We start from the raw sequence: 13,776 nt of genomic DNA, 5'->3' as shown, positions 1-13,776 counted from the left end.
ACAGAGCATGTTTGCAAATGTTGCTGAGTTCCTATGAAATCTGGCAAGAAACAAGTGTTATTGTCACCATCATTAGTCATTTTCAAGGCACTGCCAGCTACATCACTTACTTAAAAGGCAGAGAAATCTGAAGCTGTCTGATGCTTTTCAAAGGATAAGGTAACACTCTCCAGGTAGCCAAGATCTATAAATAGGTTTAAAAGCATTAGCTCCTTTGCAGAAAGTCAGCTTTGACTAATAAAGAAAACCCACGGAATCTGTTCTCTGTTGAACATGAAGCCCCAAACCTTAACCTTGACAATAACCATGGTCACAGTGACAGGAGGGTAAGTTAACTGAAGTTAGTATAAGTACAGCTATCAAATTCTAACCTTTCTGGGGCCAGGAGCTGGAGCCCGCCGTTAATACTGTACTATGTAGCACCTATGCCCCGTGTTCAGTGGTGCTTGACAAAAGAAATGGGTTGATGTGGCTACGCAAAGCATGAATACTGTGGCCATGACTTTCCCCATGACACGATCCTGACTCGTCTACTCAACTCACTTATTTAGCACTGTTCTCGGTGCTAAGAATAGAGCAGTGAACAAAACCAAGTCTCTACCTTATGGAGCTTATATTCTATGGACAGACAACCAAGTATGTGCTGTGTCAGAAGCACTCAGTGGTATGGAGCAGGGGCAGGTGGAGAGGGAGCTGGATGGGCCAAGGGGCAGGTGAGCAGATGTGGAAGTGAGACATTGGGTGGATCCTGGTTGCTGTCTCAATAAGCCAACAAAACTGCTCCCGCCAAGGCCGCTGATAACGTCCACACTGTCAAATCCAGCCGTCACTTTCCGGCCTCATCTGACCAGAGCTCCCTGCAACATCTGACGTTGCTCCTTGGCCCCCTTGCCTCACCCCACCCCAGGCCTTCTCCGGACACTCCGGCCTTCTGGTCACTCCGGCTGCTCCTGTTGAGTCTCTCCTTCACCACCTTTCCCGCCTCCTTCCCTCAGCCTCTGTCTCTGGTGTCCTCGGGACTGGTCCTGGGCTCTTCCTATTGTACTCTCCCCTCTGCTCCCTTCCACGTGTGTCCTCCAGGCTTGCACACTAGCTGCCCGGATTACTACTCTCTGAGCTTCTCCTCTCTCCCCTCCTTCCCACCCAGCAAGCCGGAATGCCCTTGACAACGCTTGCCAGTTCACATCGCCCTCCCTGGAACTCCTTCAGAGGTTCCCCTGCTCATAGTCAGAATAGAACCCCTAAATTTTCCCCAAAGTAGAGTCTCCCCACCCCATGCTGTCCACATCTGGTTTTGATATATCCTCCTTCACTTGTCTAATGTCTTCATCTTCCACATCTTACCTTCCTGCCGGAGCCCTGCGGGATCGCTCTCAAGGTAAATGATTTCGCTCTGCCCTCTCACAACACCCTGTACCTACCACAATCTGCAGTTACCTAGTTATGTGTCTGCTGGCAGTCTCCACAATCAGACTGCATTTTCCATGGAGGAGTGACCATTACTGTTCTGTTCGCCAATACAAACAGTGCCCAACACATACCACCAGAGTATGTGTACAACGAACTCCTGAATGAAACTACACTGTCTTCCTACTGCCCACAGGGCCCCACGCTTGGCCAGAACAGCCCCTGCTCCCTGGCTTTGCCCCACGCTTCCCTTACTGTCCTGCACCCAATCCTTCAAGCGGTCCTCTGTCAGAGCACGCTCCGTTCTCTGCCTGAACCTCACACACTCACATGGATGTGTTCTTGTTTGTTTGATCTAGGTTTATGTTCTTTCCCATCCCACCTTCCTTCCCCTCCCCTCACCATTTAAAAATCAGATAACACATCTTTGTAAATTAACTGATTGTCAGCTTTTCCAGGTTTGCTTTATTTCAGAGAACACAAAGGAATCGTCCGGATGAAGAGGAGGAGTATACTACAAACGGAGCAAGACTAAACCAGGAGTCAGGATCCAGCACTGCAGACCCAGCTTTGATGCAAAATAGCAGTGAGACTTCAAGTGGGATACCATCTCTGCTCAACAAGTCATTTCTTCTCCCTGGCTCTCAGTTTCCCCTTTTTTAGGGAGGGGAGGAGAAAGTAGAGTAGTCCAACTTCCTTCTCAGTTCTAAGCTCCCAACTTCCAGAAAGGGAGATGCTGGCACTAAAGAATACAAACGAGAGATCCCCAAAGTAGGTAGGCATGTGGGGTAATAACAGCTGCCATTCAATGTAAGAAAGAAGAAAAGGATCTGTAAAACCCCAACACAACCAGACTTCTGACTTATCTCTGAGGAGGGGATTTTAAAAAGCATGCAAACCAATAAAAAACTTTGTGCAACACTCCTCACATAATAAAAATTCAAAAATAAAATCTGCTTTACCTTTGCCTGCTAAAGATAATTTCCCTCCCATCTGCTACTGAGAATCAGCTGTCAGCCTAAACCTCTCCCTCTCTCCGTCCTCTTCCCATGCCTGCTGTTAACCTTCCAAGTAGCAGGAGTTTGGGTGGGCAGGAGAGTGGGAGACCAACCCACTACATCAACCCTGGCGATCAATGGGGTGACAGATGTCGCAGCCAGATCGCCCTCACATCCCCAACCCACTACATCAAAGGCCAGATCATCTCTGTCAGATGCGTCACTATTTCGGAAACACTGAAAGTCTACACTGACCCCCACCGAGATGAGCGCCCCCTACTGCTGACACTGTCTCCTCAGATATATGATCATATTATCGATACATCTTTATCAGATTCAAAACACCTATATTTTTTCCTTTGTGATACACTTATTTTCACTATGTCCTTTCTGTCAAAAGTAATAATCTGTTATTCACAAACTCAACCTTAACACAGGGGTGGAAGGTGAAGTTTCAGTTTATGATCACAGGCCTCACTCACCCGGCTGCATCCTGACTGCTGCAGCAAACGCCTAAAAAGAAAAGTGGGAAGGGTACACACGCCTTTAAAAACTATGGTCAGGTAGCATATCTTGTTCATCACCCTTGCTTCAAGGCCTCCTGGGAAAATAGACAAAAATACAATGACAATACCTAAGGTACAAATAATTTAACAGACTGCAGAGCAGGGAAAAAGCCAACACAGAAAGTGATGGACATTTATTTTCTCAAAACTGCAGTCCCCGATGTGCTGGGGTTTCCCCTCCACATTCACAGACAAAACCAACCAGTGGGCTGGAATGAAAGACTGAACCAAACGGAAGGAGATTTTGTACTTCCTTATCCTGCAGTCGTTTGGGGACCAGTGTGCTTTCTGGGGGGAAGAGGAGAGTAGGGAGAGAGGTACTTATGAACAAAACTTGAAGCCAACCACTTTAACTATTGTTTATAGAGTTTCCGAGTCTTTATGCTATTGGGAGGGCCTGCTCCGCTTTCCTGACATAAGGAAGAATGGCTAACATCTGATTGCTCTCAAGTCAGATTTTACTGAGGAAATCTGATCCTGTCCACGGTGCCGGTCCTCATGTCATAAAAATTCATCTATCACCAGAACCTCAGGCCAGGCCCTCCACGGGGGGAACACAGGGTGCCTTCAGTGAGGGCTGACTGAAGTTCAAGAGCAGCTTTTCTAATCAGAGGCGGCTTTCATAATCACTGTTACCGGCTGCTGGCCATGAGAGAGGGGAAGAATGAGGGTGTCCCCACCTGCCTACGATATGGCTTTGAGCAGATATCTGGCCTTTCAGAACTTCATTGGGGGGGGGGGGGGGCGCGATAACCTATCTCACAGAGCAGAGGCGAGAATTAAATGAAACAAGATATTTAGAATGAACTAATGGTGTCTGGAACACAGGAGGGTCTCAATAAAAGAGATTTGTGCATTCAGGTGACGTTTCCATGGCGCTCAGAACTGCTCTGACTCTCTGTGCTGTGATAAAGTGCAATTACAGGCCTCGAGGCCACAGCAGCCTAGTCTCCCAGTGACTGTTTGGGCGAGTGATGACTCAAGAAAGGTCCTTGGGAGCAGGAGAGAACTACCATTTGGAGATTAGATATATTTTTCAATGACAGAGCAATCAAATCCCACTCCTATCTGCACAGATACAATCATCTTTCTTTTTTTTACTAGCACATTTCACTCTCCACCACAGATGAGTATCTACCTAGTAGAAAAGCCTAATAGTTCTTCAACAGGAATGGGAGTTGGGGTTTTATGGTCGCCTATTATCTGCACTAGCAGTCTCCTTACCCCACAAAGTGCCCTCAGCAAGACAGTGCAGCTGGGGACTGATTATTCACCTCCCACAGCGGGTGCACTTCTCCATAATGTCCCTTATCAAGCACTGAGATAGAGCTGGAACACCCAGAAGAGGGCGGGGAAAGCGGGATGCCTGGAGGATTGTTGAAATGTTCTAAACCCTGCAGCCTCCAGGAGGAAGTGCAAAGGCTGGTGGACTCACATAGTGTAGCTTATTGCTACGGCTCTTTCCAGCTCAAAGTCCACAATTCTATGACTCTATAAGAATAAATAATGAGAAATAGTTACTCTAGAAAATGCTAAGAATCCCACGTTGAGGCAGTCAGAACAAACAAAAAGATCAAAACGTTTAAATTCCTCAGCTCTTTATAAGGTACAAATGTGTAGAGCCTGCAATCACACCTTGCTTTCCCAACCAGGAAGCAAATGCATCCATCCGTAGGGAAGAAATCGCCTGCAGGCCAGGAGGTGAAACTCCCAGCAACATTCACCTCAGTGTGATGTGTCAGGCTCTTCCCTGAAGACTGGGTGACAAAGCCAGTCTCAGCTCTTGGCCTCAGGACCTCACAAGCTAATGGGAAATATAGAACCTCTAGGATCCCATGAAGTGTATGGAAACGCACATGGGGAAACACGGATGGGCACGCAAACCAGGATGTCTTCTTCAAGTAGGAAGGTTGCGCTAACCAGGGAAAGGAAGTGTGGAGAAAAGGGTTCTAAGCAGAAGGAATAAGAGGTCTTTCTCAAAATACCAGCAGTTTGGCTTCTGGGTCCCCTCCCTACTGCATCCTTAGCTTTGATAAGAGATGATAAGGTAAGAGCCACTGATTAGAGCCTTAAGGATCAAAGTCTCAACCTCACTGCTGCCTGTTCCTTGCCACTGCATGGGGTCAGCACCAGTAGCTGATTCTGGGGAACAGAAGAGAGAGCTATGAGTTCATGCATTGCTCATATTTAGTGTCAATGTAATTTCTGAATGTGTAGTCCAAAAAGATGATAGAATAGGAGGAAGAGCTAGCTTGTTGCACCCATTTCTGAAGTCAAGCCGAACAAGAAAGAAGAAACGAAGAAAAGAAGGGGACAGGACTTAGAAAAGGGAAGTTTTGGAAAGATAGCTTTTATATACTATTGGTGGTTCAACTACATAAAAGTGAAAAACTCTTCTAAATAAAAAAATCAATAAGGGAAGTTACAAGATAATTGCCAAACTGAGGGAGATGGTGAAAAAACATTAACGTTTAAGGAGTTCTACAGAATTAGTTACGCTCCCCACGTGACTTACTAATGGCAGAGAGAAAAGCATGTCTTTACAATGAAGACAGCGAAGCAAATGATCAAAGGTGACATTTGCACCTTTAAGGGACTATCTGTGAAGCACACTCACCAAAAACATTGAACCTAAATGTAATCAAGTCTCTGGAGCCTAACACATAGTTCACAGGAAATCCAGGGGACAGAGCAACCTGCTAAACAACACAACAAGAAAACTAATACAGTACATGGGGCATTCTTCAGACAGCTGGACTGGCTGCTTCACAAAGTCATTGCCAAGGGGGGAAAAGCAGAGGGATTATTCTAGATTAAAAAATACTAAAGTGATCAAAGCCAAATGCAAAATGAAAGTCTTGACTGAGTGCTGATTCATAAACACTAGTTACAAAAGACAGTTTTGAGAAAATGGGACTAACTTTAATGTAGGCTGTACAATTTATGAACTAATATTTTCTTTGGCATGAAAATGGCAATGGTGCCGAAACCGGTTTGGCTCAGTGGTAGAGCGTCGGTCTGCGGACTGAAAGGTCCCGGGTTCGATTCCGGTCAAGGGCATGTGCCTTGGTTGCGGGCACATCCCCGGAAGGGGGTGTGCAAGAGGCAGCTGGTCGATGTTTCTCTCTCATCGACGTTTCTAGCTCTCTATCTCTCTCCCTTCCTCTCTGTAAAATACCAATAAAAATATATTTTAAAAAAAAGAAAAAAAGAAAATGGCAATCGTTATAAAAGGGAATACCTTTATTTTCAGGAATAAATGTCATGCTGTCTTCAACTTTTTTAAAATTCTCACCCAAGGTTATGTTTGTGTGTGTGTGTGTGCGTGTTTTGTGTGTTTAAATTGATTTGAGAGAGCGAGAGGGAAAAAAGCATTGATTAGAGAAACATTGATCAGTTGCTTCCTGTATCCACCCTGACCTGGGATTGAATCTGCAGCCTAGGTATGTGCCCTGACTGGAAATCAAACCCGCAACCCTTCTGGTACATGGAGTGCCACTCCAACTAGCTGAACCACTCAGAAGGATCTATATTTAACTTTTTAAGGAACTACCAAAGTGTTTTCCATACCATCTACCCCATTTTACATTCCCAGAGTTCCAAGCTCTCCACATCTTTGCCAACACTTATCACATGCTAATTGGTGTGAATCCATGATTTTGATTTTCATCTCCCTAATGATTGAAAGATGAAATAGATGGGGGTGGGGGTGGGGTTTCAGGAAGGTCCCTGAGGCCTACTGGTAAGAAAGCGACAAAATTCCACGTGTCCTGGTATGGCAGGGTTCGAGAGGTATTCTGGACGGGCCAATCAACTCAGGACCATGCCACCGAGCAGAGCCAGAGGATCGAGTCCACGTTCACCCGGGTCTGAGGCACCAGTATGAAAGATGAAATGGAGAGGGCCGGAGACCGGGATGCCAGGACACAGGCTTTATTGAAGAGAAGAGGACCACTGCCGGCTGCTTCCAGAGAGAGAGGGGGTGGGGGGAGAGAGAGAGAGAGCGAGAGAGAGCGAGCGAGGGCCGAGTACAAGCACTTTTTAAGGGAAGGAGAGGGGACGTGGCTTAGGGCACTCAGCACACGCTAATTGGTGGTTTCATGTAAGGCCTATGATTAGGGACCTAGGGACTTAGGAATTGGGGGCTTAGGGTTTTTGGCAGGTGCTGATTGGTGGTTCAGTGCTCAGGAATGTCTGGCTGCAGGTGGAGTTTACGTCTGTCCATCAATTGGAGGAAGGGAGGATCTATCAATGATTAATAATGTTAAGTATCTTTTCATGTGTTTATGGGTCATCTTTACATCTTTGGAGAAATGTCTATTCAAGACATTTGCTAATTTTTAACTTGGGTTTGTTTGTTTTTTCCTGAGTTGTATAAACTTTATATATTCTAGATACACATCCCTTAGTAGATATATGAATTGCAAATATTTTCTCCCATTCTTGGGGTGATCTTTTCAAACTTTTGAAAACCAGTCTGGCAACATATATCAAAGATTTCAGCGTGAGTTTAGTTTTACACTTTTAAGAACTTATAATTAAATAAGTAGAATGAGAAGAGATATAAACAAGAACATATATCAAAGTGCTACTTAAACTGAATCTTAAGCCTTATCTTATACCATATTCAAAAATTAAATCCAAATAAATCATAGTCCTAAATGTAACATTCAAACCTACAAATTTATTGGGGGGAAAAAAACAGGGGGAAAAACTCTTGGGTTTGGTAAATTATGGCTACAAAAACCTGCAGATACACATGACTTCATCAAAATTAAAAACTTTTGCTCTTCAAAAAACAACTGAAAATGATAGTGCAGTTCTATTTTTACCTACAAAGATATAGAAAGTAAAAAGGACACAATAACAAAATACAGGGTATATAGCTCCAAGAACAGTGTTTCAGATGATTTTGTTTTTTTTTCTATCTTTCTGAAATTTCTGAATTCTCCATTTCTATATAATGAAAAGAAAGGCTAGAGGGAGACCTTTACAAAACTATGTCCATCTTAAAAAAGGAGAAAAAGTGAATTTCCACCTCAGAATTAATTGAAAGTAATATTAATTACCCATGGGACACAGTTTACCATGTTGATTTGGAGTTACTTTTTTATTTGCCACATTTTAGAAATAAAAATACACTGTAATTTTCTTAAGAGTTTAATATCTTTGCTCTTCCACATGATTTGCAGATAATTTCTATCATACATACAAGTTAATCTGGTCAACAAACTTGACTGATGCAATGGGATAAAGAATGGCTTAGGATTATTCTGTAAGAGAAGCTTATAAGTACAGCATTATCTTGCAACTATGTGGAGTTTTATTTAGTTATACAGAAATAAATAAAATAATTAAAGATAGATAATAAAGGTCTGTGCACTTGATTCAAAGGAGCGTCTCTAAACCCTCACTAAGTTAATTACTCTTATTTTACCCTCATTTTAACAAGTAAACCAATAATAAGAGAGAGGCACCAGACAAAAAGGGAAAGTAAGTGGTAAACACTGCAGCACAAGTGGCAACCAAGATCCTGCAGGAGACAACCATTAAAAATTTGAAAACCCAACTCACAAGAGAGCCCTGGCTAGAAAAGCAAATGTACCTTAACAGTGCAAGAATATCAAGACGGTACTGTAATAATACAATAAAAATATTCAGAAACAGGCATCTATTTATTTTTTTATATTTTATTGATTTTGTACAGAGAGGAAGGGAGAGAGATAGAGTTAGAAACATCAATGAGAGAGAGAGTCATCGATCAGCTGCCTCTTGCACACCCCCTACTGGGGATATGCCCGCAACCAAGGTACATGCCCTTGACCGGAATCGAACCCGGGACCTTTCAGTCCCCAAGCCGACGCTCTATCCATTGAGCCAAACCGGTTTCGGTAGAAACAGGCATCTAAATAATCAAAAGTTATACTACCATCAATGTGTTCAAGAAGCAGTGATGGCTACCATGCATTTGGGAGAGATTTCCCCTTTCCATTAATAAGCTTAGGTTTATAAAATATATGACTAACAAAATAAACAATGGTGATCTGGAAAATTGGCTTATAGCAAAGGAAGCTCTATTCGTAAGAGAAGGGCAAATAAATAAGGTATTTTTGCAAACATTTTAATACTCAACTTCAATACAAATCTCAAACGACTGAACAAAAGAAGGGATTTAGATGCACTGATAGATTCTTCAGTGCTCCTCAGATCTATCATGTAGGATGGTTCCCAGGACTATGTCTGAGTAAGAACTAACCTTGTGGTTAAGGTCATTTTCTATTACCACCCTCCACCCCAGCTCTGTCCACAATATATCATCTCCTCCTGCCTTTGTAGTTCCATCTTTGAGAAAAAGCACTTCTTAACTTGGCTGTCTGGGGCCAGAATCTTGCAAGAAAAAAATTTTTTTTTCATTTCGCCTAAGTTCTTCAAATGCCACTCTACAATCACAACTGCATTTAAAGAGCTATCCAATCAAATGCAAAGAAACCAAGTTCCCATTCTGGAAGGAAATGGAGTCTGGATCTTCTCACCATTGTGTGGGCTACCTCCACCCCCATGTGAGTTCCTCATCTACGAGGCTGGGACTTCCACAAGGACAGCTGATATGACTAATCTGACCACTCAAATGCAAAACTAAATGAGGGGCAGAGGTGAGACAAAGTGACCTCTGAAAACGTCTGAAAGAAGCCAAACACTGAGTTTCTGTCCCACTCTTGAGGAACTGTATCTGGGAGCCCAGCCAGAGGAATTCTTTGCTCTGTAGATTAAATCTCAAGTTTGAAGCATCACACATAATGATAGGGGCAGATGCCAGGCCAAAAGGTCAGCATAAATGTCAGCCTCAACAGCAGGTGGGGAACCTGGCCAGAGCAGGTGGTCTCCTGTACTGGGCAGGCGAGTGCCAAGTAAGGCTGAGGGCACAGGCAAGCAGCTTGACTCCTGGAGGCTCCATGCCAAGAGGCCATGATTGGCTGTCACCCAGCCGGGGGTCAGAAGCAGCGTGGAATGCCCACTGAGACAGCTGTCTATTCTGGATGGCTAACTAATCACCTCAGATGCTGCTGAGCACAGAGGGCAACAGAAAACAGGTTCTCTCTTCTTGACCAGCTAACCTGGCTGAGGTGGAAGAAAAACAGCTAGCTCAGAGCACCATGGCTGAGGTGGAAGAAAAACAGCTAGCTCAGAGCACCAGAGCAATTCAAGCCAATCAACAGCTTTATTCAAAACAATGCTGGCTTTGTCAAGAGATTGCAACAGCCCAACAAGAGCCAGTTGAAAAACCTGCCCTCCTTTACTCATTTCAACCGCTGGTCCCCATGACTTTGAGACATCACACTAAAAGGGGGAGGTTACATACATAAGCAAACATCAGCCAACCCATGTGATGCGTCAGAGACAGCTACCACTCAGAGATGACACATCACGGAGCTGGCTGTTTTGCAGCCCTGTTCTTCCCAGAAGCTGAGCTCCCAGGATGCATTTGAATCTCACTTACTGATATATTTCCAGTGAAGTTAGCCAACAAAGGACGAGGGCTGAAACGTCAAGTATTTCTACAGCGCTGCTGGGTCAATTTTCCAGTCAATTCAGGAGGGCAGTGCACCCAAGATCTGAATTAGAGCTACCAGGCTGGAGTGGCTGCTCCCAGCTTTACAAAAGCCTGAAAGCTGCTACTCCAGGGTCCTCTAGGGCAAGACACAAAGAACTTCTCTTTGGGAAGAAATGGTGGGGGTGGGCACCAGCAGATTGCAATATTTCTCACACCATACCCTGCCCTGTTCACTTCATCCATATTTCACAAAATCAGTGGCAATCATCTCAAAGCACTATGCAAACACACCTAAAGCCCCAAGGAGCCAGCAACAAGCACAAAAACAGAGATAAGCAAAATGCAGCTGGCTGCATAGAGGCCAAACCAGCTCGACTGCATCCAGCAGGTCTCTGGTAGGCCGCTCTGAGCAGCATCTGGAGGAGGCCATGTAGCCCACAAGGTGAATTTCCCACACCACCTGCCTGCTGGCTCTCAACAACTATGCAAGGACAACACCAAGGACAAGCCAGAGGTTAAGCTGATAACTGGGTTCCTTGCTTTCATGGGAAGGCTTTTTCCCATGGGACAACGCCCTCAGCCAAGGTTTCTCTTGGAGGAGAATCGTGAATTCCAAAGCCAAAGGGAAATGGAGACTAGTCAGATAAATGGATGTTCAGCAAGAGAGAAAGAAAAGGGGCCAGGCCAGGCTCTGCTGGGCTGGGACAGGGAGCCCTCGGTAAGGAGTTCTGAGCCAGAATGCAGCTGCCGATGTGGATGCCACAAGAGGCAGCCTGACCTCTCCCCTGGGCCTAGGAAGTCAGATGACCTGATCCAGTTTTTAAAACATAGCCGAAGACCTCAGGTCTTCACCCAGCCCCTCCAGCACATACCCTCCAGCATGGGATGGATGAAACCAGAGCCACCCCACAGCGGATCAAGCTGATGAGTAAGTAAGGCACTAAAGCCAGAGATCAGCATCTCGGGACTCTGTGATAGGAAGTATTTAAATTGTTTCCTAGGGGTGAATCAGCTTTTCCTTCCATGTACGACCGCATCCCAGAGTTTTGTTTTGTAACTCGGAGGAACATTCACCCACACTGCTCCCCAACACACATGAGCTCGCCGCAGCAGTGCGACTCACAGCTGGAATCACAGCCTCTCGTGAGGCTCCACGCTCTCCCTGCTTCTGGAACTACAAAAAGCCAAGGAAGGCATCCTGCTCACATCCCTGGCCTCATTGGTCTGTCAGCCAGCAGGGCACAACACAGACACGCAAGCTCGGAGTGCAGTCCAGGCATGCACGCTGCCGGCAACTATGTCAAACACCATCCAAAGTGTCCCCCAACCCCCTGCAGACTATAGGGGCACACGAGAGTGCAGGGAGCTTTCCTATCAGCAGCCCCCGGCACAGCTACTTTTCAGCTGTGTATATGTTCACCACCTTCCTCCACACACACCTTACTGATGAGGGTGTGGCAAGGCAGGTGCGACCTAATGTGGCAATGCCTACTGCTGCTTTTTTTCAAGAGTCCTGCTGAAAGGTTCTCAGGTAAAGGGGGATTTCTGTCAGGAAGAAGGAAGAGGCACAGGGACATTTTCAGACAAAGTGGCCAACCTGGGATATAGAAACAAAGATGAATGGAACAGGGGCCCAGAAACACCTTTAAGTTACCCCAAAATACCATGAAATACCTCAATGACCAGCAGGGAGGGATTAAATAAATAATTTTATATATGCACAATGAAATACTATTCAGTCACTAAAACATTTTGCAGATAAATATTTGGGAACTTGGAAAGATGTTCACAATCTATTAAATGGGGGGAGGGGAGAATACACTCACTATTCCTAAAAACACACACACACAAAAAAAAAACCCACAAGGTCTGGAAGGATAAACACTAGGGAATTAACAGTGGTTATCTCTGGGTGTTGAAATTTTTTTTTTTTTCTTGGAAAGGGGCCTGGAAATACAGTCAAATTCCCAAAAGTAAGTTCTAAGCTTAGAAGAATAATTGTCCGACTTTTCAGTGAATCTGTCTCAGCAGAGAAAACACTGTACCTCTAATAAATCCAAATTCTATTTCAATCTCGCTTAGAAGCAGAAGATATGGCATTTAAGCCATAAAGCTATCTGCCAAAACCTTTCCAGATCAAATCAAATATGAGTAGAAAACCCAAGAGCTAGAAAAGGTAGGAAACGTGTGCAAGGTGGCTACACAGACCATACTCTTGTGTGTGTTTGGGGGAGGGTCCATTCCTTTCTTAACCACCTCCATCACACACACACACACACACACACACACACACACACACACACACTTACACTGGGAAAGAAAAGATAGAGGTAATTAGTGTAAGGTCATATATAGGTTAGAAACTTTAAACAGGAGCCAAGAGAGAGGCTTCCTCAGTCTAATTTGAAGTTATAATTTTGTTTCAATTATAACCAAATCTATTGTCTGGAGTTAAGTCAAATTATTATCCCTTTCCTTCACCACAGAATCACTCCATGAAACAGACCCACCCCAATCAAGCCTGGTGGTGAAGGGGTAATAGTCCGAAGTGGAAGGTAAAGCTACGAGTAACCTATGGCCCAAGAATTTCACAAAATGGAGAATCAACCTTCTACCTCCAAGACAAGATTATTTAACTAACTGCCCAAGTTCCTCATAACTCGGCATATTTGACTACTAGGAGCATGCATACTTCTGGGGTTTATCAGGCAGACAGTCTTAAAATTCTGTATCTAGAAGATTATAGTCCTGTGACTTTAAATAGAGCCTGGGGCAGAATGTACACTAAAGAGTGAGAACACGTAAAAAGACTTTCCTTGTGCCTGTGGCAAACAGCACAACATACTCCTTCATCTCTTAGGCTAAAACTCAGTTCTAAACTAAATCCAGCCTAGATTAAACTCATTTTCCCAGAATCCCTAATCTCTAAACTCAGACAGTAAATTATAGACTGATCCAAGACTTAAAAGTGGAGTTCACATACAAATTCAGATTTCTTCCAATTTTTTAAATATGCCAGATCTTGTAACACTGGCAAGAATCACTTGGAGCTGAGTGATGGCTGCCTCTTTTAATCAGGTATTGTCTACTGCACCACTGCCCCCTATTGCCTTCCCATCACAGAGACCAAGTCAATTTCACTTATGCCCACATAGTGTTCATAACAAAGAAATGTTTCTCTGTAATCATGACTTTGAAAAACAAAAAATAAAAGATAGCAAAGGTCCCCTTAGCCTTATAAATGGCCAACTTT

General features: G+C 44.3%; 1 protein-coding gene across 1 annotated transcript in view; it reads right to left on the bottom strand.

Moving 5' to 3' along the window:
• MLXIP (MLX interacting protein) overlaps positions 1-13,776 on the bottom strand; it is a 47,772-nt gene that overhangs the window by 23,217 nt on the left and 10,779 nt on the right. The gene's annotated exons all lie outside the window — the stretch shown is intronic.

Source organism: Pipistrellus hanaki (genome assembly GCF_964339955.1).
Source record: "Pipistrellus hanaki genome assembly, chromosome: 19".
NCBI lineage: Eukaryota > Metazoa > Chordata > Mammalia > Chiroptera > Vespertilionidae > Pipistrellus > Pipistrellus hanaki.
The sequence above is the reverse complement of the archived record's forward strand: the minus strand, read 5'-3'. Positions and strand labels throughout refer to the sequence as shown.